The sequence below is a fragment of the Macrobrachium rosenbergii genome, chromosome 12 (assembly GCF_040412425.1).
Source record: "Macrobrachium rosenbergii isolate ZJJX-2024 chromosome 12, ASM4041242v1, whole genome shotgun sequence".
NCBI lineage: Eukaryota > Metazoa > Arthropoda > Malacostraca > Decapoda > Palaemonidae > Macrobrachium > Macrobrachium rosenbergii.
Window position 1 is genome coordinate 99063153 of NC_089752.1, and position 24904 is coordinate 99088056.

The window sequence follows — 24904 nt, forward strand, 5'->3', positions numbered from 1 at the left end:
TCAGAAAATAAAATAATGACTTAACTTATAAAACTAACATATAATCACACTTATCTCCTTCTCCCTCCCCTCCAGCCTTTTCTTATCCTAATCCTCTCTTATCTCCATTATTCTCCAATTCTTTACTCTCTACATAATTCCCAATGCTTTCCCCAGAAACTCCATCTTTGGTCAATACATCAGCTATTTCATGCTTTCCTTTTATCCATCTCACCTATTTCTCCAGATTCTATTGTTTCTCTTATTGCTGCAATATCAATTTTTAATCTCTTACTACTTACTCCAGTACTTGATTTTATTGCAGTCATTAGGGTTTTACTATCAGTTTTCACCATTGCTTCTAATTTTCTCCCTCCTACTATCTCTTCCTACAAAAGTTTGAAATATATCAATCCTTCTATGGCCTCCCCCACACTCAGAGCTTCTGCTTCAATATTGGACTTTGCTACTCTTCTGGATTTTCTGGATTTCCACCATATGGGGATTCTCCTCTTACCATCTGTCAATGATATTGCATAACCTAATTGAGTATGACCATCGTCAGTGTTCCCGAATGAAGCATCTGCATAGGCTCCCCAATAAATCTTTTCTTCTTCTAACTCACTCATTATCACTTCTCCCATTATGCTCTTAGTTTTTCTCACTATCTTAATCAGCTTTCTCATATCCTGATTTGTTCCTTCTTTAAAAGCTTTACTTAATTCACTAACATCATGTGATATTTCTGGCATGGTATGTAGTGCTATACCCAATTCAACTGTCCTACCACACTGATCTATATTCTGTTAACTCATTTTGTCCTAATACTCTATTACTTGTAAATCTTCTGGCTTCTGGTTCTCTTATAGAATTTATATACTGCCATTGATTAAGACAAATTCCATTCTCCTTATGCTCTACTATTACTCCTATATACTTAAAACTTTTACTTTCTTGTTCTCCTACTTGTAATTTCCCTTTCAATTTCCCAATTGTTTCCTTTAAAAATTCTTTAGTTCCTCCATAGCAAAAATCATCTACACGTGTGCTTAAAATACCATTCAATTTATTGTCTTTCTTCCAAAAGAATATATTAGGTTCTAATCTACTCCTCTCGCCTTTCAGCTCCTCCACCAGTTTTACCACCTTACAATACCATGTCTTTGCTGCATCCTTGAGCCCATAAACAGTTTTCTTCAGTTTCTATAATTCACTCCAACCATCTTCACTTGGTGGTTTTAAACGTACCTCTCGTATTTCATCACCTTGTAGATATGCAGTTTTTACATCTAATGTATAACTATTCGAATCTTTTAGTTTTATTACCGTCAAACAAAATTTCAGAAATTCGGCATTGCTTGTAGGAGCATCCTTTTCCCATTCGGCCATTTCTTCTTCAAAACCTCTAGCTACCAATCTTGCTTTACATATCCTTTCCCCACCTTTTACCTTTTCAGTTACTATCCATCTTGTAGATATAGCTTTTTGTCCAATGCCATTGACCTCCTCATATACCTTGTTTTCTCTCCAACTTTGTAGTTCTTTTTCTTTCACTTCAATTACACTTCTATTTTTGAATCCTAGCAAAACCGCTTCTTCGTCTTCAGTTTTTTCTACATGCCTATAATCTCGTTAAGTTAACCCATCCCTAGTCACCTGACTGTGAGGCTTCTACATAGTATGAATCAGCCCAAGATTTGCTTGATCTTTTCCCTGCAAGACTCAATATAGTCCACTCTTCTACTTGTCCTGTATTTTTGTTTATAGCTGTAACTCTATTTCTCTTTCCGAATTTGGGTATCTCTTCTGTTAACTCACTTTCTTCTGTTACCTCACTTTCCCCTTCATCTTCCAGTGTTTCCTCTTCCAGATCTCTTTCTATAATCTCTTCTATATCAGCATTCCTTCTCCAGCCAATTATCATCTTTCCTTCCTGCTCATCTATATTCCCTTCCTGTGATGCAAGGGATTCATCCTTCACAGTGTGTGTTTTGTCTACTTTAAGTATCTTCTCCTTTTCTGGTGATAGTCTTTGAATCCTAGTAACATGTTTTCTTGCTACTTCTCATAGAGAATCCCCATGTTTAACCACTACTGTTTTACCTGATACTCCCAGTACCTGAGCAGGTCCTCTCCATTCATTTTCATTTTCTCTCTTATAGAATACCTCATCTCCCACTACTGCTTCTTCAAATTTATGTTCTCTGACATTTTTGTTTAGAGCAATTCTTATTTTATTACAAGACTCATTTTTGATAAACACTTCTCTGGCCTTATGCATTGCATTCATTGTATAAACAAGATTTTACTATGCTTTCTTCCATACCTTTCTCTCTGCTTGCAGGACTTGAACTTTCTTCTCCCATTAAATTAGGCAAAGAAGGATTTTTCCCAAATACTAATTGGTTAGGGGAGAAACCACCATTATTTATTAAGCAGTTCCTAGCACTCACTACCCATCTTAACCCTTAAATGCCTACTGGACGTATCGTACGTCGACTAAAATTGTCTTTTGGGTGCTGAGTGGTTTAATCTTTACTTCTAAAATTTCACTAAAAAAATTTCAACCTCTGTCGGTCAATTTATTTGACTCAACCGAAATGGTAAAAAGCAATTGTAAGCTTAAACTCTTCATTTTGCAACAAATTGGAAGTCTCTAGCACAATATTTCGATTTATGGTGAATTTTTGAAAACTTTTCTTTACGTCCGCTCGGTAACTCTGCCGAGAATTTCAGAAATTCTTTCGTCATTTTGTCGTAATTTTTGCACCATTTTATATTAGCTGTTACATAAAGTTTTATATATGAAAATGTGCTCAATTTCATGTAAAATACAATAAAAAACAACCCATGGTTGTAGCTTTTATCAGTTTGGTAATATTTTCATATTAATCACGATAAGTGCGAAAATTTCAACCTTTGGTCAACTTTGAGTCAACCCAAATGGTCAAAAAATGCAACTGTAAGCTAAAACTCTTACATTCTAGTAATATTCAATCATTTACCTTAATTTTGCAACAAATTGGAAGTCTCTAACATAATATTTCGATTTATGGTGTTTTGAAAAAAAAAAAAAAAAAAAAACTTTTTTTTACGTTATATCCCTTCAGAAATTCTTTAGAATCACTTTGTCGTAATGTTTGCACCGTTTTATATTAGTGTTACATAAAGTTTTATATATGAAAATATACACAATTTCATGTAGAATACAACAGAAAATAACTCATGGTTGTAGCTTTTATCAGTTTTTAAATATTTTAATATAAATCTCTTAAGTGCCAAAATTTCAACCTTCGGTCAACTTTAACTCGACGGAAATGGTTGAGAAATGCAATTATAAGCTAAAACTCTTACTTTCTAGTAATATTCAATCATGTACCTTCATTTTGCAACACACTGGAAGTCTCTAGCACAATATTTCGATTTATGGTGATTAAAAAAAAAACATTTTCCTTACATCTGTTTGTAACTCGGCCGAACATCTCGGTCAAATTTTCGTCACTTTGTCGTAATGTTTGAAACCGTTTTACATTAGTCGTTACATAAACTTTTATATATAAAAATGTGCGCAATTTCATATAGAATACAACAGAAAATAGTTCATGGTTGTAGCTTTTATCAGTTTTGAAATATTTTCATATAAATCACGATAAGTATAAAAATTTCAATCTTCTGTCAACTTTAACTTTGAAATGGTCGAAAAACGCAATTGTAAGCTAAAACTCTTACATTCTAGTAATATTCAATCATTTACCTTCATTTTGCAATAAATTGGAATTGTTCTAGCACAATATTTCGATTTATCATTATGAATTTTTGAAAAAACTTTTACTTACGTCCACGCTGTAACTCATTCGAACATCTCAGAAATTCTTTCGTCACGTTGTCGTAATGTTTTACTGTTTTATATTAGTCGTTGTTACATAAAGTTTTATATATGAAAATGTGCGCAATTTCATGTAGAATACAACAAAAAATAATTCATGGTTGTAGCTTTTATCAGTTTTGAAATATTTCCATATAAATCACGATAAATAGAAAAAATTCTACCTTTGGTCAACTTAAAATCGACCGAAATGGTCGAAAACTGCAATTGTAAGCTAAAACACTTACAGTCTAGTAATATTCAATCAATTACCTTCATTTTTCAACGAACGGGAAGTCTCTAGCACAATATTTTGATTTATGGTGAATTTTAAAAAAAAACTTTTATGTCCGCGCGTTATGAATTCATGCATGATTTTGTGATAATATTTTCTCTGTGTTGCTTTGATCGTTTTACAATTTGTTATATACTAAAATCATCACAATTTAGTGTACAATACAAAGAAAAAAAATTACCGTTTTGCTCAGCACAATTTGTATACAATTATATATGAAATTTTTTTTTTTGGCTGTCATATATTTCAATATTTATATATGATACTGTAATGATATTTCTTTCATTTCTGATGGTTGCATACTAAACTTCAGGCAATGACAAAAAAAAGGAGCCAAAAATGACCTCTTAATCTTAAAAACTAAGCGTGTTGTGATTTTTGAAAAAAAACTTTTTTTCCGCTTCAATTTAACTCCTGAGCACTTATCACTGTTACATACGACAGACACTTTTGTAAATAGAGGGTCGGCGTTTAAGGGTTAATGCTATGGACCAATCCACTTCCTCATCATCTTTCATCTTTCTTAAGGTTTCTTTGATTATGCCTACTGTCTTTTCACACAATCCATTGCTCCATGGAGATTCTGATGCTGTGGCTAATACTTGAATATTCCACCTTTCTGCCATCCTCTTACTTTTTCATTTTGAAATTCTCCCCCGTTGTCTGATAATATTTTAGAAGGTGCCCCCAAATATAGTAAACCACCCGTCAAAAACTGTCTTTATAATAGTGTCTGGTTTCTTGTCTTTTATCCAAAAAAGCCTGACAATACCTTATTGCCATATCTACCATTCCCAAGAACTTTCTCTCTTCTGTCTCTCCCTCATCCATTGCTACAACTTCATTGAATGTCTTACTCCTAGAAAATCCCACTGCTGGTTTAGCTGGGTTTCTTTTCTATTTTTTACATACCTCACAACTTGCGATTAAGTCTGTTAGTAACTTTTTTATTTCCTCTTCTCTCTTAAACCATCACTGCACTGTGCTTCTTCTGTTAGCTTCCATATTTTACCTCCACTTCCGTGGCCAAATTGTAGATGTAACTTCATCATTGTACCTTTAATTTCCTTAGACACTTCCCTTCCAACCTCCAATAATAATTCTTCTACCTTCCTCTCTTCAAAATTGGTATTCTTAAATGGCCCTGTCTGTCTTCTCTAACTTTTACCTTCATTTCCCTAATACTTATATTTTAACACAATTTGAGTTTAAATTTATGGTCATCCCCATTTTACTCAAGGTTTTCTTACCTATTTAAATTTTAAGTATATCTTTTTAGACCACTGAGCTGGTTAACAGCTCATTTAACCATGGTACATCAATTGCAAAATTTCTGTCTTCAAATAAAACTTTTGTTTTTCAATATCACCAGTATTTCCATTACTCCTTTCGACTTGTATGATGGCTGTGAAATTAAATACTTTATTAGACTTTCTTAGTATCATTCATTCTATTTCAACTTTTCCTGATTCAAAACCCACAACAATGCGTGCTAGTCACAATCTTCCCACAAACTGTTGACTTGTATCCTGTGTCTAAAATTGCATCAGCCTCTTCCCAAGAATCTTCTATTTTGCTAACTTCTCCTATGTAAACTTTTTCTTCTTTTTGTCCAGTTTCTGATTTCATTTTCTGAAAATTCTGAGGACAATTTCTGGCCCAATGCCATTCCGATTTGCATATAGCGCACACTGTTACTTTCCCTTCTCTATTTAAAGGATTTCTTCCACCTCTACCTCGATTCACCTTTCCCTGATATTTGTGGTTTTTCCACCCTTTCCCGAAATTCAATCTCCTGATCCCAACCATTCCCCCTCCTCTCTATTCCCTAATCCCTCAAATATTCTTTTCATTATGTGTGACATTGTTTTATATTCCAACTTTTCTTGACCACAAGCTGCTAATACCATTGTTTTTTTATCTTTTGTGAGATTCGATTGTTCTAGTACACAAAAACCTTTTGCATCCCCTTCAAGCATGCTTCTCCCTAGTGCCTTGCTACACTCTGACTCTGCCTTTTCATACCTAATTATAAAATCTCTCATCTTTTCAGTAGGTACTCTCTTTTAATATAGTTTTTCATTTTAGTGTAATTTTCCATTAACGTATCTTTTAGATACACTTCATCTAATTTGGATAGGATTATCTTTGAACCCTCACTATCCTTAAGTTCATCTCTATCTATTCCTTCTGTTACTTCTAAAGCTTTCCCTTTTAAGCTCGTTCTTATCTCTATCCCCGGATATTTCACTTCTCCACACACTACAAGCCAATCTTCAACTTGTCCTCTTCATCCTTTATAATCGGCCTGTGCCCCGCTAAATCTCGGACAGTCTCTTCTCCATTGCAGCTCCCAAAGTTTACCATCAGATCCATCCATTTTTAATGAACCACGCTCTGCTACCACTTGAAAATTTTGCTAGCCTAACCTATTCTTAAATTATTCAATTATGTGATCCACTCACCTGTTCACATTGTTCTCTTTTTTTTTAAATGCAAACAGACTTACAACCCAACCATTATCGACCTAACCTTCAGAGAGCTCTTATATATTCTTTCAACATTCTTTCTTTCACTTTGTGTTTTGTTTACATTTTCTCCCTTGTTGCCATTTTCGTCCTGTGACGTCACAACAATAATTTTTTTAAACAAAAGGAATGCTTTGCTGTAAAAGCATCTTACAAAATTAAACATGTTCTTTCTTTTTATACATTTTGTAATGCCGATACACTTCTTCAGTGCAGAAAATAAAAATAAAATAATGACGAACTTATAAAACTAACATATAATCAGTTAGTTTTTTCAGAGAATGGTTATGAAACTTTATAGTTTTGACAGTATATGTTATAATTTCAGTTGCATTTTCCATCAACTTTTTCAACAACTGAAAGGTATAACATTTTTGTTGATATTTACATATCTTGTATTGTTAAATTTAATTCCTCACTGTAGAATAGTTACAAAAATATAAATACTGCAGTAAGTGATTGTTAATTATAAGAAATGTAATGAATTATTATGGAAGCTGTGATTTTGTGTAAGCCTTGAAAAATATTTGAGGATTCATATACAGCCTAGTAAACGTTTGAAGTGACCTATTCATAGCCACATTATTTTTTGTGATAATATACATTAGTGTCAAAGTCAGATCAGCTGCAAATTGTATAGGTTTTAAGTCAAGGTTAGGTTTGTTGGCAGAGGAAAACCTTGGGTACATGAAGTTTGGAATCCCAGCAGCGATGATTGCTGCAATATAAGATCTTATGTTCTTGATGATCTCTGTAATGTAAGATCTTATGATCGTATCTCCACAGTGTCAGTAACAAAGTTTTTTAAATGCACATGCCCAAGTTGATTTGCCAAGATATTAAGCAGTCACAGACATTCTTGCTAAAAGGAATGTTTTGGGAAATATTTCCAACTGTTTGAAGAGTAAGGTCCATACCCCCTTTTTATTTATTTCCAACAAAATTTATTTATTTATTTACTTTTTTTGTACATGCAACTTACCCGTCAGATATATACTTTAGCTATAGTCTCCGGCGTTCCCGACAGAATTTCAAATTCATGGCACGCGACAGGTAGGTCAGGTGATCTACCCTTCCTGCCGCTGGGTGGCGGGAATAGGAACCATTCCCGTTTTCTAATCAGATTTTCTCTGTCGCTGGTTCCGGCAACATCTGTTGTTGGTTCCTCCTGCTTTGATTTTCGTTTTTCGCTTGCTGAGGATCTTTTTGGACTGATTTTTGGTGACGTATTGGATCTTTGGCTTGGCATACGCTTTTGTGGACTGTTTTTGATTTTGCTTTTTGGTTTTTCTGTAAAATGTCTGATATTAATGTTGCACCTGTGTTTCTGTGTGTGTGAGGCAAGAGTGTAAGGTGAGGTTACCGAAAGTTTTGGTAGACCCTCACACTGTATGCATGAGGTGTCGGGGAATGATTGTTCTTTGACAGTAGGTAAGTTGAATGTGAGAATATGTCTGACAAGAAATGGAAGGTTTTGACTTCTTATTTGAAGAAGCTTGACAAGGATAGAGCTAGGAAGGCTTCATCTAGAAGCACTAGTAGGTCTCGCTCTGCTGAGCATGAAGTAGAACTTAACACTGTAGGCTCTCCTAATACTTTGGTTTCAGCCCCTTCTCCCTTAACCGAACCTGTGGATTCGTCTTCTGAAATGGCTGCAATGAAGGCTGAGATCCTTAGGATGCAATTGCAACTGCGCTATGGATGAAAGGAAGGTAAGAGTGACAGTGATTTGTGCAGTGTCCCCAGTGTAGTGGAGGGGGCGTCTGACCGGCTCCGCATTGCTCCTAGGCCTAGACCTCTTCCAAACTCCCAGGACCAGTGGAGGAGGAATGTCGACAGCCGCAAGGAGGATGTAGAGCATCCCCAACAGTCAGGCGTCCCTTCGGCAGATCCTGTTGATGTATCCCAGGCTGCCTTGGATCGCCACAGAAAAAGCATCCTGAAGAAGTGTTTTTCTTCTTCTGACTCGTCTTCTCCAAGACACGGTTGGAGTTCGGCTGAAGAGTCGCGCCCTCTGAAGAGATCCTGGAAGGCCCCCAGAGTAGCAGCTTTGGATTCGAGCCCTGAGCGCTTCCCGGAGGATTCTTCTGAGTCAAGAAGAGAGCGCGAAGATCCCCCTCTTCCTCTCCTTAGGAGTTCAGGAGTCGACCAAGCAGATTTTGGTCGGTCTCCAGGAGCAGTTGATAGCTCTTGCTGGATATTTCTCCAAGGATTCTTCTCGTAGGAAGGATGACTTTCTTCCCATCAAGCGTTCCAGGAAGCGTTCTTCTTCCTGTTTCCCTCCAGCAGCAGGCCCTCTTCTCCTGTCAAGCTTCCTTCCAGCAGCAAACTTTCAAGGAGGCGCTCTTCTCCCCAGCAGGCGCGCTTCTGCCAGGCGCTTTTCTTCCAGGCGGACGGAAGAAGCGCCTCCTTCCAGGCGCTCTTCTCCTCTCCTCACAGATTCTCTTCTCCTCTGGAAAGGCGCTCTTCTCCAGGCGCCAAGCATCTCTCGCCGGTCTTCTCCTGTTAAACTCCTCCTTCCAGCAAGCACCACTGCTCTCCGACCAGGCGTTCTCTAGCAATCAGGCGCCCCTCTCCCTGTCAGGCGCCATTCTTCTGGCAGAGGCGCTCTCCAGTGGACAGAAATGCTTCTCCTTCCAGGCTTTCTTCGCCTGATAGGCGCTCCTCTTCTCTTCAAGCGTTTCATCCCCAGCTGCTGGCCTTTGGAAGAAATTTCAGATGATGAATCCCCTAAGGACACTGGGGTATCTGATTACAAGAGACTGGCAGCTGCTTTGTTGGTTCAGGAGTTTGGAGACTCTCTCAAGCCATGCTGCCCCTCCTTCTCCTGGATCTTTATGGGACAGTACCAAGTCAACAAAACCCTCATCTTTTGTCAAGATGCGCCCTACGATCTCCATGAAGAAAGCATTTAAGGGCTTTGGGGAGTGGATGCAGTCGAAGAAGGATGCAGGCAAGACTGTTTTCTCCTTTTCCTCCTTTTAGGCTTTTGGGAAAGTCTGGAATTTGGTACAAGACCAAGGAGCCGATGGGGTTGGGTCTCCCCTCATCAGCAGATGCTGACTTTTCGTCTCTGGTGGACTCTTCCAGGAGGCTTTCTCTTCCTTCAGCCAAGGCTACTTGGGGAATGTGTGAACTGGACCATCTCCTCAAGGGGCTTTTTAGAGTTTTGGAGGTGTTCAATTTTATGGATTGGTCTCTTGGGGCTTTGGCCAGGAGGATGCAAGAAGAGAATTCTCAGTATGGAGGATTTTGTCAGTGTGTTGTCTTGTTTGGACAAAGTGGTGAGGGACGGATCTCATGAAGTCGCTGCCTTGTTCGGAGCTGGAATTCTGCTTAAGAAGAGGTCAGTCTTCAGCTCCTTCCTCACCAAATCTGTGTCTCCTCTCCAGAGGTCCTCTCTTCTGTTTGCTCCTCTTTCAGCCATCTTTTCCTCAAGAAATGGTTAAGGAGATTTCTCGCTTCTTTATCGGAGAAGGCTACCCAGGATCTTTTGGCTCAGTCTTCCAAGAGGATGAGGCCTGCTGTTCTTTTGCTAAGAAGGAGAAGGCCCCCTTTCAGGAGCCCTTTCGAGGGGGCCCTTCTTCAGAGTCTCCTTCAGGAAGTAGAAGACCTGAGAGAAAAGGAAGGTCTTTCCAGGACGTCCCATTGGAAGGACCAAGTGAAAATCAAGTCCTCCAGACAACAGTGGGTGCCAGACTGCTGAGATTTGCCGAAGTCTGGGCACAGAGAGGGGCGGACGACTGGTCCCCTCTGTATTCTAAAGAAAAGGTTACCTCATCCCCTTCAGGGAGAGTCCTCCCTTGACAACAACTCCAAGGAGTTATCAGCCAGATACAAGGATCCTGTCAAGAACCAGGCCCTTCTACAAGCAGTAGAACAAATGCTGGAAAAGGAAGCCATAGAACCGGTTCAAGAGCTCCATTCCCCAGGGTTTTACAATCGGCTGTTTCTGGTGCCGAAATCTTTGGGGGTGGAGGCCGGTTCTGGATGTGAGCGCCTGAACTTCTTTGATATAAAGACGAAGTTCAACATGGAGACGACCTCTTCGGTTCTGTCTGCTCTTCGTCCAGGGGATTGGATGGTGTCCCTGGACCTTCAGGATGCTTATTTCCACATTCCCATTCATCCCTCTTCAAGAAAATTCCTGAGGTTCATGATTCAGGGAAAAGTATTTCAGTTCAGGGCCCTGTGCTTCGGACTCTCAACGGCCCCCAAGTGTTCACGGGCATTCTAAGGAATGTGGCTCACTGGTTACATCTGGAGGGAGTGAGGATCTCGATGTATCTCGACGACTGGCTGATTCGAGCACAATCAAAGAGAGTTGTCTGGAGTACTTATCTATAACCCTAAATTTGACCCAGTCCCTAGGACTATTAGTAAACCTGGATAAGTCCCAGATGATTCCTCAGCAGAGCATTGTTTACCTGGGGATTCAGATGGATTCTCGGGATTTTCTAGCATTTCCATCCCTGGAAAGAAGAGATCGCTGCCTGGAAAAGTTGACTGTCTTCCTAGGGAAAGAACATTGTTCTGCGAGGGAATGGATGAGTCTGCTGGGGACCATTTCCTCTCTGGAACAGTTCGTTTCCTTAGGAAGACTTCACCTAAGACCTCTTCAATTCTACCTGAAAGAAAGATGGGATCAGAAGTCTCAAGACTTGTCAGCTTCGTTCCAGATATCGGACAGAGTAAAGGAGGATCTCCGTTGGTGGTTGGACCCTCAAAAAACTAAACCGAGGATTGTCCTCTTCAGTTACCGAGCCCTCGCCTGGTGTTGTTCTCAGACGCCTCAGAGTCGGGATGGGGAGCGACACTAGGCTCAAGAGAAGTGTCAGGCACCTGGGAGGGGAGACCAGGTGAGCTGGCACATCAACAAGAAAGAACTGTCCATGGTTCATCTAGCTCTCATCCAGTTCGAGCCACTGGTCACAGGACATGTAGATTCAAGTGAACTCGGACAACACCACAGCCCTGGCTTACATCAGGAAACAGGAGGAACACATTCCTTCTCCTTTACGAAACAGCAAGGACTTTGCTGTTGTGGGCGGAGGAGAGGAAGATAAGACTCCTCACCAGATTTGTACAGGGGAAAGGAATGTGAGGGCGGATCTTCTCAGCAGAAAAGATCAAGTCCTACCCACGGAATGGACTCTCCACTCAGGAGTTTGCGAAAAGCTGTGGAGCCTTTGGCGAAGGCCGAATATCGACCTCTTTGCGACCCACTGGAATGCAAGACTGGAAAACTACTGCTCTCCGATCTCGGACCCGAGGGCAGTTGCCATAGACGGTCTTCTCCTAGAATGGTCCGGGATAGACGGGTATGCTTTTCCCCATTCAAGATCTTGGGAGAAGTTAAGAAAGTTCGCTTTCAGAAGGCGCGAAACTGACCCTGATTGCCCCGTTTTGGCCAGCTCAAGATTGGTTCACAGAGGTACTGGAATGGATGGTGGATTTTCCCAGATCGCTTCCACACAGGAACGATCTTCTCAAACAGCCCCACTTTGACAGATTCCACAAGAATCTCTCCGCTCTCAATCTGATTGCCTTCAGACTATTGAAGGACTGGTCAGAGCGAAAGGTTTTTCGCACAAGGCTGCGAAGGCTATTGCCAGAGCCAGGAGATCCTCAACCTTGCACGTCTACCAGTCTAAGTGGGAGGTTTTTAGAAGCTGGTGCAGGACCCATAAGATATCCTCCTCCAGTACCTCTGTGACAGGTATCGCTGACTTCCTTCTCTACCTGAGGGAGCAGTGTAACCTCGCTGTAACTACAATTAAAGGTTACAGGAGTATGCTGGCTTCAGTATTCAGGCACAGAGGCCTGAATATATCTGAAAATAAAGACCTACACGACCTCATAAGGTCTTTTGAAACATCAAAATCCAAGACTTCGAAGCCTCCCAGTTGGAATTTGGACATAGTCTTAAAATTCCTAATGTCCAAGAAATTTGAACCTCCTCAAGAACCTTCCTTCAGGGATCTCACCAGGAAGTCACTGTTTCTCTTTGCTCTGGCTTCGGCTAAGAGAATTGGCGAACTACAAGCCTTAGAAGGTAGAGTTGGTTTTAGGAAAGATTCTGCTATATGCTCCTTCAAACCCTTCTTCTTGGCGAAGAATGAAAACCCTTCTAAACCATGGCCAAGAAGCTTCGAGTTAAAAGGTCTCTCGTCAGTGACAGGACAAGAATTGGAGAGGACTCTGTGCCCTGTTAGGAGCCTCAAATTCTACCATGAGAAGAAGAAACAGCTGGGAGGTACAGTCGAAAGTCTCTGGTGCTCAGTCAGGATCCTACTAGACCGATCTCAAAAATGGGCAAGCCTTTTTCATTAAGGTCATCAGGGAAGCGCATCTGTCTTGTGAGGATGAGCATTTTAAAGCTCCTTAGAGTGAAAGCACATGAGGTGAGAGCCATTGCAACATCCTTGGCTTTTCACAAGACGTTGTCTCTCCAGTCTCTTATAGAGGCGACTTACTGGAGGTGTAATTCAACTGTTTGCATCTCATTATTTAATGGATGTGAGAGTTACTTATGATAAGTGCTTCTCTCTAGGAGCGCACGTATCTTCGGATTCGGTGCTGGGACAGGAGCTGAATCCAATCCTATCATAATTTAGTTAATTTTTTTTTTTTTTTTTTTTTTAATGCTTAGTGATATGTGTTTTTATGGTTGGTTGGAAGAGGGTGTTGGTTAAAGCCCACCTTTCAATTCTTATCACTAACAAGGTTAGGTTTTGGTCAGGTGGTCGGGATTGGTTGTTATGCTCCTTGTTAATTTTTTTGATACCTAGCTCTGTCATGTAAGAGGATAGCCCCCATTGATATGATTCAGGTGTAGGCTCTGTCATGTAAGTGGGTCAGCCCCATTGACACGATCCATTATAGGCTCTGTCATGTAAGTGGGTCATCCCCATTGGCACGATCCAGAAGGGCTGTCAGTCATAGGTCGCATCCTCGCTGAAGCTCTTGAGGCAAGCAGACTCATAGACAGTATCCATGAAGTCTTCTGCCAATTCAGGCAAGAACCATGGTTTTTTTGTATATCCTACAACATATGTTGTTTCCCGTTTTTTAGTTATTAGCTGTCTCTTGCCCTCTTCCAAGGGTGCCAATCAGCTAAGTATATATCTGACGGGTAAGTTGCATGTACAAAAATGATATTTTTATGATAAAATAAAGTTTTGTACAGTCAGCCAAATTAGAATTGGCAGAGTTTCATAATTTTTCGATCACCTGCCTGACGCACGATTCATGCCTGATTAATATATTTTTCTGTTCGAAGATGGAGTAAATCTTATATAATGGCGTTAAAAACAGTCACTGTAATCTTTAGAACATCATGTTATATTATTACGTAAAACTATTTTCCATATAACAAAATTCACGTGAACGAAACGAAGTGATAAAAAACGTCGAATCACAACCACTGCCATAATACAGTGTTGCCACATATCCACAGGACTGACTTCTATGGTAGCCTAAAGTTTAAAGTCATTCAACCCATAGCTTTCCTTCATAGTCTAAAGGTCATTTTCTGTAACTTCCCCTAAGTTAATCACAATAATTTTTTACATTTACTAAAACAAATTTAAATAAAGTTAAGCTACCATAATTAGATGGATCCCTAAAGCTGCTGTAATTCTGATGTCGTCTGCATTCGACGTGTCAGTCATCAGACATTCCTGGCTCGATCAACTTCTGCTGCTTCATGATTCTGCGCAAACAGCCACTCTTTGATGGCTTTTTATTCAGTCATTTTTATATGAAAAGATATATAAATATGCAAATGGCCGAGAATATAGGACAGTGAATCATAAAATATAAGAAACTAATATATCTGGCCACAGTAAACCCCTAAAAAGAGTTTGAACATTTTTTTTCCACACTTGGTTTGGCAGACTGTAAAATGAGTACCCCAGTTCTGCATCAAAACTTCCACATCGGAAGAGGCCACATTTGCACGTTTCGGCAACAATAGGAGACAGCTATCACTAGCAGTATCGTATAAACATAGTCCTTATCTTATCATTTCAATATAAAGTTGACAGTAGTTGAACGATTTCATTTGTTAAATTTTACAGAAAACAATGGAAACTCACAAAATGCTATCAAAGATTAAAAAAAAAAAATTATAAGTGAAAAATAGGCCTAGAGTGGAACTCCTCGAAGCCCCAGAAAAGAGCTAGACCATATGATAGTTGCAGCTGTCAAAGAACAGCCCCAGATGACAGCAGTTGCTGTGAAACAGCAGCTTGGACTGCAAATACGTGTGTAGACTGTGCGGAATAGGTTGCATGGGCCAGGAATGCATTACAGGATTCCGGCAAGGAAACTGTTTGCGTAGCATAAAGAAAAAAGGATTGGACCTGTTTATTCCTATTATAAACTGATATGTAGTATATACTTGAGTGCATTACGTTATATATAAAAACTAATGCAATTCGACTATAAAGTGAAAATAATAAATAGTTGCAAAATGAAAAAAGAAACTTTTGTTATTTTGTCCTTATTAATGTATATATATCCTAGACCTAAAGCTGAGAACTGATCAATAACTATGTGTATTTGACTATTCATACAGGAATTATCTGTTTAATGGGGATTATACTGCACATTTATCTTCATATAGTTGTCTTGAGATATAATTTCAATGCATGCCAATAGGCTATTAGGAAACATTATAATTTTCATTTATAGAGTATAATTCATAAGATAGGTCTGTGTTGTAACATAAAAATGGAAGAAAATGTCTGTAAAGTTGTAGGCCTACTGTTCTCTCTTTTTTTTATGACTAACTACTCTCTATTGAATTGTCTGTCATTTGAAATAATATTTTCTGTGGAGAGATATGCTGAAAAATAATATCATGACTTCAAGGCGTAGTGGCAGAATATCAGGTGGGTCATGGGGATGGATGGCTGCCAGTGGACCGGGAGGGCTAATTGCCATCGATGACCGTTTCTGAACACCAATCAGTGTATCGAAATTTTACGGGACATTTTAGTACCCTCAGTTCGAAAACTATTATTGCCGTATCCCATGCTAGTATATATCGCCACAGACAATTTTGCGATCCACAATGCAGAGGTTGTAAAGCAATGGTTCCAGCAGAATCCAGACGTGGTTCGAACTGACTGCCCTGCCAAGTCTGCAGATCTGAACCCAATAGAAAACTTGTGGGCCTACATGACCCAACCGTAGGGTGTTAATCGTGCTTACACCAAAGAGAACCTTATAAAGCATGCAATAGATATTTGGGAAATCTTAGGGCCAAAGAGGGGAGCAGCAGACACTTGCGAAGTCCTTGTTGCATCAATGCCAAATAGGATAAGTGTGTGCTAGATGCACGAGGATCCTATACAAAGTTTTAATGAGTTATGCTGCCTTTTCATATAATGTGACCAATTTCATCATTTTATTCTCCTTAGTTTAACAGTGTTATTTTGTATTTGACTTCATTTCGGCTTATTTACTACTCTAACATTTTCTTATTCATGTGAATCTATACGTACTTATAGGCTATGTCAGGACTGAATTCTACTTAATTCATCTCATATATATATATATATATATATATATATATTTTTTTTTTTTTACACCTCACCTACTAATATGGATATGTTTATTTTCATTTGTTTGTTAGCTTTACTCCTTATTTGACTGCATTACAACTTCATGGATTTCTACTTTTTTCTTATGTGTATATATACAGTATATATATATATAATATATATATATATATATATATATATATATAAAATTTAGTTTTTATTGTAAATATCGGAAATAGACTTAAATGAGAAAATTACCTTTCATATTTTCTAACCTTTCAGCTATGTATAATATGCTCACGGCAGTAGGTCTAGACATACGTGTGAAACTGATTCTAATTAATTTCTGTTTAGGAGAAATGAATATCTACATCAAGATTAACCCAAGAAAGCTTTTATGAAAGTAATTCTTTTGTCCTAATGTTTTCTTCAGCTTTGACTCACAGCTTTTCTTGTGCGAATGAAACAGGATGACATGCGAGGAATTAGATTGAAGAAAGACTAAATTGTTTTCAATGTCTGATTTCTTATGTTGGTTTTGGCATGAGATAGCTAGGTCTGAGTAAATTATGTTAAGCACTAATGAAAAGGATAAGAACAAAGGAGAACTTTGTCAATAAAAAAGAATAACGGGAATAATCAAATAAAAGCAGATTAATATAGATATTGTCGGTTTAAACATTCATTCACATGACACATCCGAGAGAGATACTGTTGAAAATAGGCCTACTGTAGGTAATCAGGTGTCAGAATCGAAGTCAGATTTAGGCTAACTAAATGTGCCATGCCAATTATTTCATTGATCAAAGGACAAAATTAGTTGAATTACACTTTGCTATTAAAGAATATTGACAGGCTTCATTATTACTGATCGGCTGTAGGTGACGAACGACGACACACCAGTACTGTACGATACGTTGGGTCATTGTCAAGACTCGAGCAGAAGCAAAGCCAAATTCCAATTGCTTCTGAGGCTGTCACGATTGAAAAGCAAATAATATGGCACCTGCATATGGCAATATTTCCATAACAAACGATGAATAAAGAAACTGCGCCAATTTTTCATTGGCCGACTGTACATACTTACCCGGCAGATATATACGATCAATGGCCCGCCCAGCCTCCCCTCAGGAGACAGGTGGAAGAGAAAATCTGATTAGAAAACGGGAATGGTTCCTATTCCCACCACCCAGCGGCGGGAAGGGTAGATCACCTGACCTACCTGTGCGTGTGCCGCGAGATTTGAAATTCTGTCGGGAACGTCGGAGACTGTAGCTAAGTATATATCTGCCGGGTAAGTATGTACAAAACTTTATTTTATCATAAAAATATCATTTTTATAGATAAGTGAGCTTTTGGGGAACTAGTGGTCAACCTCTTTGCCACTCAATTACACAGATACAGAAAGTTCCCAGTATTTTCTTCTTTGTAGCAGACCTTATGTTACCTAAGAAGATTGTTTCCAACATTCTCATGAAATCAAGATATATTTGCCTTACCTCATGTTAGTTTGATTTGCTGGAAGTTCAACCTTTATTTTTGTCACACTTGGTCTCAAATTGACTCTTGATTTGTTGAAAGATGAATCTAGTTTCTGTCACTTTAGGTCTCAGGGTGACCATAGTAGTTCCTACTTTCTTGCTTAGTCTCACATTTTGAGGTATCCTTGACTACTGTAGTAGAGAGTGGACCACCTTCTCGAATCGGTGTCGTAGAAGGTTTCTCTCCAGTTTATTGCTGTGCAACTATTTGCTAAATAATGATTTCTTAGTCTAGACAAGCTTCTCTTTGTCCCGGCATTGAAGCGTTTTGCTGTTCGTCAAACCACTTCTTCCAACTAAAGGACATGGACCTGTGCTTAAATGAAGAGAAAGTATGGATTGATGAGTGTCCTTTGAGATATTCAATGTAATTTTAATATATATTAAACTCTTCATATATATTGCATATAATACTTACATTTTGATATAAGTCCATGTTCATAGAATCTTTTAACAATTTTGTGTGGTTTTTTGCTTTGGCTTCAGTAGTGGGTTGTGACATGCCCTTCATAGTCTAACTCTAGTACTCTACTGTTGAGCAGTTGGGAGAAGGATAAGATTGAGACCTCACTCTTTAGACTTTCTTTGCTAGCCTTGGGATTGTTCTAAGTTGGTTGACAAGTTGCACAGCCTTTTTGTCTTTTGACTCTCAGTATGCAGGATTCTTATATTGCTTGTTCATGTGTGCTAGATCTCTGAACATTAAAGTTTCTGATGATAGGTTTGAAAATTTCTTGGTTCCCCAAATTTTTTGCTAAGAGGCAGGTGAGATGCTTTTATGAGTAGTGCAATATTTGTTTCACTGTGATGAGATCCCAAAAAATGAGGCCAATTTTGGTTCTTTATTCAAGTATTATTGGCAGGCTAATGGTGTTAGTTTACAAGAATACCTTTCTTTCTGGTTGATGAGGTGATCACTTGTCAGCTTATTTTGTGAGAAATTTACTGGTTCATTTAGAGCCAAGAAAAATTTTGTCATTTGTTTTTTTGTGACTGGATAGTCTTCAATACTGATTTTCTGATTCTCTTATTTTATTCTGTTTCAGACTGATCCAAAAGTAAAGTGCAACAAGAATGATGATGAGGACCTTCCTATGTATGTGCGTGGCCTGGATAAGAACTCTCCTTCCTGTGCAAAAAGGAAACTTTCCAGTTTCCTAGCTAAAGGCGCTGCCAAGGTAATTCAATCACATTACTATGAATTTTTCCAAGTAAAATAGTAATTGACTAGTACTTTGATGCTAATGATCTTTAATCTTGTAAGGAGAATAGCTTTTGTTTGACATGAGACTTACTCTCTGTTATTATTTGGTTGTCCTTGAAGTCCTATGTTTATTGTCTTGTCTCATGTCAGGAGTTGGCTGATATTGAAGTGGCAGGTGAGAGAGTTGCTGACATCAGTGTCAAAAGGAGGAGGATAAATATTGCAGGAGGAGAGAAGCCACTTGAATCTAATAGTAACTTGAGAAGAAATGAAACTGAAGGATGCACTCAGGAGTCTTCAGACAACAAGGATAATTGTAAGAACACCCTGAAACTGCTCCCTGATGAGAATATGAACAAAGTGTGTGGAGATAGTTTCTTATCAATTCCTGGTTCTACAAAGATCTGTAAGATGCATCACCCATTGACCAAAAAGGTACTGTAAATGAGTGTTCTTTATATCAACCTTGTGATTTTTGTACTTTTAATTTCACAAAATAAATAAGGCAATACTTGTTGAATTTATTAGAATAGACCTGTCTGATTGAATCATTCCAACTTGTCCAGATCATTCCAGCATTTGCTGATGCAGGGGGACCTGAAATGGTAATGCTCCTAATGTCTTTTCTCTGAAATCTTAGGCATATTTTGTGAGTTTGTGTTGGGACTTAATGCTGTGGCTGGGTGTTTTTGCTTATGTTTCTACATTAAATATTTTAAATTATAAGTTTATTATGTCAACGGTTATTAAAGTTTATATATTTCATGGGTTACGTGGTACAATATATGTTATAATTTGTAATTGCGTTTCCCATCAATTTTTCAACCTTTGAAAGTTTGAATTCAGATGTTAGTACATTTTATGTACTATTCATAAAATTTCCTCAGTGTAGAACACTTATAAAAATTTAATATACTACAGTAATTGGTTGTTGATTATAAGGTATAGCAATGAATTATTAGACAAACCTAAATTTGATAAGCCTGTCTAAATGTTTTAGGATTCATTTTTAGCCTAGGAAACATTTTTCCTGCTCATTCGTAGCCACATTATTGTGATAATGTACATTATAGTGTTACAAAGTTATAAGTTTTATAGGTTGCAAGTCAACAACTATCTGTATCTCTGGTTTAAGTTTGTTGGCAGAGAACAGCAGTGGCATACATCAAGTTTGGAATATGCACTGATGATAGCTGGAACATTAGATCCTAAGATGGTATCTCCACAGTGTCACTAACAAAGTTGTTTTAGTGCAGATGCCCAAATTAAATTGGTAAGATGTTAACCCTTAAACGCCGACTGAACGTATTGTACGGCGACTAAAATTGTCTGTCGGGTGCCAGGTGGACGTACGGTACATCGGCTACAAAAAGTTTTTTTAAATATTCGTGGAAAAATACTTATAGGCCTAGTTTGCAAAAAATTTTAAATCACGCACCATGAGGGATGCTGGGAGTTCACGGATTATGCAGTTGTTTTGTTTACAAGCGTGATCCAGCTGCGCATGCGTGAATTTCTTCTCCCACTAGAAAGCATCAGCGACGCATCTCAGAAATTCTTTCTTCACTTTGTCGTAATTTTTGCACTGTTTTATATAAGCTGTTACATAAAGTTTTATATATGAAAATGTGCACAATTTCATGTAAAATAGAACAAAAAACAACCCATCGTTGTAGCTTTTATAAGTTTTGAAATATTTTCATATAAATCACGATGTGGCAAAATTTCAACCTTCAGTCAACTTTGACTCGACCAAAATGATAAAAAAAACGCAATTGTAAGCTAAATCTCTTACATTTTAGCAATATTCAATCATTTACCTTCATTTCGCAACAAATTGGAAGTCTCTAGCACAATATTTCGATTTGTGGTGAATTTTTGAAAAAAAAACTTTTTACTTATGTCCGCGCGGTAACTCTGCTGAACATCTCTGAAATTCTTTCGTCACTTTGTCGTAATTTTTGCACCGTTTTATATTAGCCGTTACATAAAGTTTTATATATGAAAATGTGCGCAATTTCATGTAGAATACAACAAAAAATAACTCGTGGTTGTAGCTTTTATCAATTTTGAAATATTTTCATATAAATCACGATGTGCCAAAATTTCAATCTTCGGTCAACCTTGACTCGACCGAAATGGTCGAAAAACGCAATTGTGAGCTAAAACTCTTACATTCTAGTGACATTCAGTCATTTACCTTCATTTTGCAACAAAGGGGAAGTCTCTAGCACAATATTTCGATTTATGGTGAATTTTTGAGAAAAACTCTTTACTTATGTCCGCACGGTAACTGCTGAACATCTCAGAATTTCTTTAGTCACATTGTCGTAAATTTCGCACTGTTTTATCTTAGGCCTTATATAAAGTGTTATACATGAATATGTGTGCAATTTCATGTAGAACACAACAAAAAATAACTCATGTTTTTAGCTTTTATCAGTTTTGAAATATTTTCATATAGATCACGATAAATAGAAAAAATTCGACCTTTGGTCAACTTTAACTCGACCGAAATGGTCGAAAACTGCAATTGTAAGCTAAAACACTTACATTTTAGTAATACTCAATCAATTACCTTCATTTTGCATCAAACGGGAAGTCTCTAGCACAATATTTTGATTTATGGTGAATTTTTGAGAAAAAAAAAACTGGCCGCGCTTTACGAATTCATGCATGGTTTTGTGATATTTTCTGTGTTGCTTTGATTATTTTACAATTTGTTATCTACTAAAATCATCGTAATTTAGTGTACAATACAAAAAAAAAAAATAACTCATTAGCTTTAACCGTTCTGCTCACAGCGCGATTTGTATACAATTATATATGAATTTTTTTTTGTGCTATCATATATTTCCATATTTATATATGATAATGATTTTTTTCATTTATGATGGTTGCATACTAAACTTCAGGCAATGACAAAAAAAGGAGCCAAAATTGAACTCTTAATCTTAAAACCTAAGCGTGCTGTGATTTAAAAAAAAAAAACTTTCCTCTTCATAGCTAACTCCCTAATGCTGCCTGCATGCGGCAGACATTTTGTAAATAGAGCCTCGGCGTTTAAGGGTTAATTACAAACAGCCTTCAAGTTCAAATTTGTTGATCCCAGCCCATGTAGGCATTGAGGGTAATGAGAAAGCAGATAAAGCTGCTAAATTGGCTTGTACAATCCCCCAACTACTGAAAGCCCCATTTCAGACTGGCTAGCATCAGGTAAACCCTTAATTTATAGGATTGGCAAAATGATTGGACAAATATACCCCCTCAAACAAACTAAAACAAATTAAGAATGAAGTTATAAAGTGGCATTCTTCTACCCAAAAGCAAAGAATTAATGAAGTAATTTTAACAAGGCTCAGAATAGGACATTCCAGACTCACACATTGTCATCTGATATAAACTCTCCACAGAAATCCAATAACTTGTGAAAGGTGTAAAATCCCAATAACAATCAAACATATCTTGATTGACTGTCCCAGATGGCATCATGAAAGAAATACTTATTTACAAAATAAATCAATAAAGGATATTCTAGCAGAAGGTAATAACTTTAAATTAATAATATCATTCTCTTAAACAAAATTAAATTGATAAGTAAAATATAATCTTCCCTTCTTCCCTCCCTTTTTTTCTGGTTTTTATTTTCTTAATTTCCCCCCCTATTTTTTATTATTTATTTATTTATTTAACTACTTAATTTTTTATGTACTCTTTCCCCCCTTCTTTTTCCAGTCCGAGAAGAACCCTAAAAGAGTTCAGAGGTCTGGTTAACTAACTAACTAACTAACTAACAGTATTGTACTTGTATGACTGAATTATCTTGAAGACAGATTTTCATTTTATTCTTTTTTAGGCTGCTCACACAGCAATGAACTTCAAGATGAGTGATGGTGAAGATATTTGTGTGGATGAATCATTAGTGAAGGTAAGTCTCTCTCTCTCTCTCTCTCTCTCTCTCTCTCTCTCTCTCTCTCTCTCTCTCTCTCTCTCTCTCTCTCTCTCTCTCTCTCTCTCTCTCTCAAATCTTGTGCAATGTAACCTTTGATCAAATATTACTATGAATTTTACCATGGAAAATAGTTTTTTTCACTAAACCTTAAATTGTTGATTTTGAAGTGAATAATAAGCCAAGACTCCATAATAACTAACAAAGATCAGAGCACATACTTATTAATATAGTCAATAATTACATTATTGTACTTTTATAATTGGACTATCTGAAGACAGATTTTCATTTGATTCTGGTTCAGGCTGCTCACAAAGCATTCAACTGCAACATGAGTAATGATGATTTTTGTATGGATGAACCATTAGTGAAGGTAAGTCTCTCTCTCTCTCTCTCTCTCTCTCTCTCTCTCTCTCTCTCTCTCTCTCTCTCTCTCTCTCAGATAGAGAACATGCATATTATTATTATATAGAGTAATTACAGTATTGTACTTGTATGACTGGATTTTCTTGAAGATAGATTCTCATTTGATTCTGTTTCAGGCTGCTCACAAAGCAATCAACTTCAACATGAGTGATGAAGAGGATCTTTGTGTGGATGAACCATCAGTGAAGGTAAACGCCACCCCCTCTCTCTCTCTCTCTCTCTCTCTCTCTCTCTCTCTCTTGTAGAATATAACCTTTGATCACATGTTACAATGAATTTTACCTTGCAAAATAGTTTTTTCACTAAACCTTAAATTGTTGAATTTGAAATGGATAAGTAAAGACTCTATAACAGTTAACATAGATCAGACCACATTTATATTATTATTTACAGTAATTACAGTATTGTACTTGTATGAGTGGATTATCTTGGAAACAGATTTTCATTTGATTCTGTTTCAGGTTGTGCAGAAAGCAATCGACTTCAACATGAGTGATGAAGAGGATCTTTGTGTGGATGAACCATCAGTAAAGGTAAATGCCTGCCCCCCGCCTCTCCTCTCTCTCTCTCTCTCTCTCTCTCTCTCTCTCTAATCTTGTAGAATATAACCTTTGATCACATGTTACAATGAATTTTACCTTGCAAAATAGTTTTTCACTAAACCTTAAATTGTTGAATTTGAAATGAATATTGAGTAAAGACTCCATAACAATTAACATAGATCTGACCACATTTATATTATTATTTACAGTAATTACAGTATTGTACTTGTATGAGTGGATTATCTTGGAAACAGATTTCCATTTGATTCTGTTTCAGGTTGCGCACAAAGCAATCGACTTCAATATGAGTGATGAAGAGCATCTTTGTGTGGATGAACCATCAGTGAAGGTAAGTCTCTCTCTCTCTCTCTCTCTCTCTCTCTCTCTCTCTCTCTCTCTCTCTCTCTCTCTCTCTCTCTCTCTCTCTCTCTCTCTCTCTCTCTCTCTCTCACCATGTAAAATGGTTTTTTCACTAATCTTCAATTCTTGACTATGAAGTGAATAACAAGTCAAGACTCCATAACAACTAACATAGATCAGAGCACATGCATATTATTATATACAGTAATTACAGTACAGTATTGTACTTTCATGACTGGATTATCTTGAAGACAGATTTTCATCTGATTCTGTTTTAGGCTGCTCACAAAGCAATCAACTTCAACATGAGTGATGAAGAGCATCTTTGTGTGGATGAACTATCAGTGAAGGTAAGTTTTCTCTTCTCTCTCTCTCTCTCTCTCTCTCTCTCTCTCTGTAAAATAGTTTTTTCACTAATCTTCAATTGTTGACTATGAAGTCTCTCTCTCTCTCTCTCTCTCTCTCTCTCTCTCTCTCTCTCTCTCTCTCTCTCTCTCTCTCTCTCTCTCTCTCTCTCTCTCTCTCTCTCTCTCTCTCTCTCTCTCTCTGTAAAATAGTTTTTCACTAATCTTCAATTGTTTACTATGAAGTGGATAACAAGTTAAGACTTCATAACAACTAACCCTTAAACGCCGAGCCTTTATTTACAAAAGTGTCTGCCGTG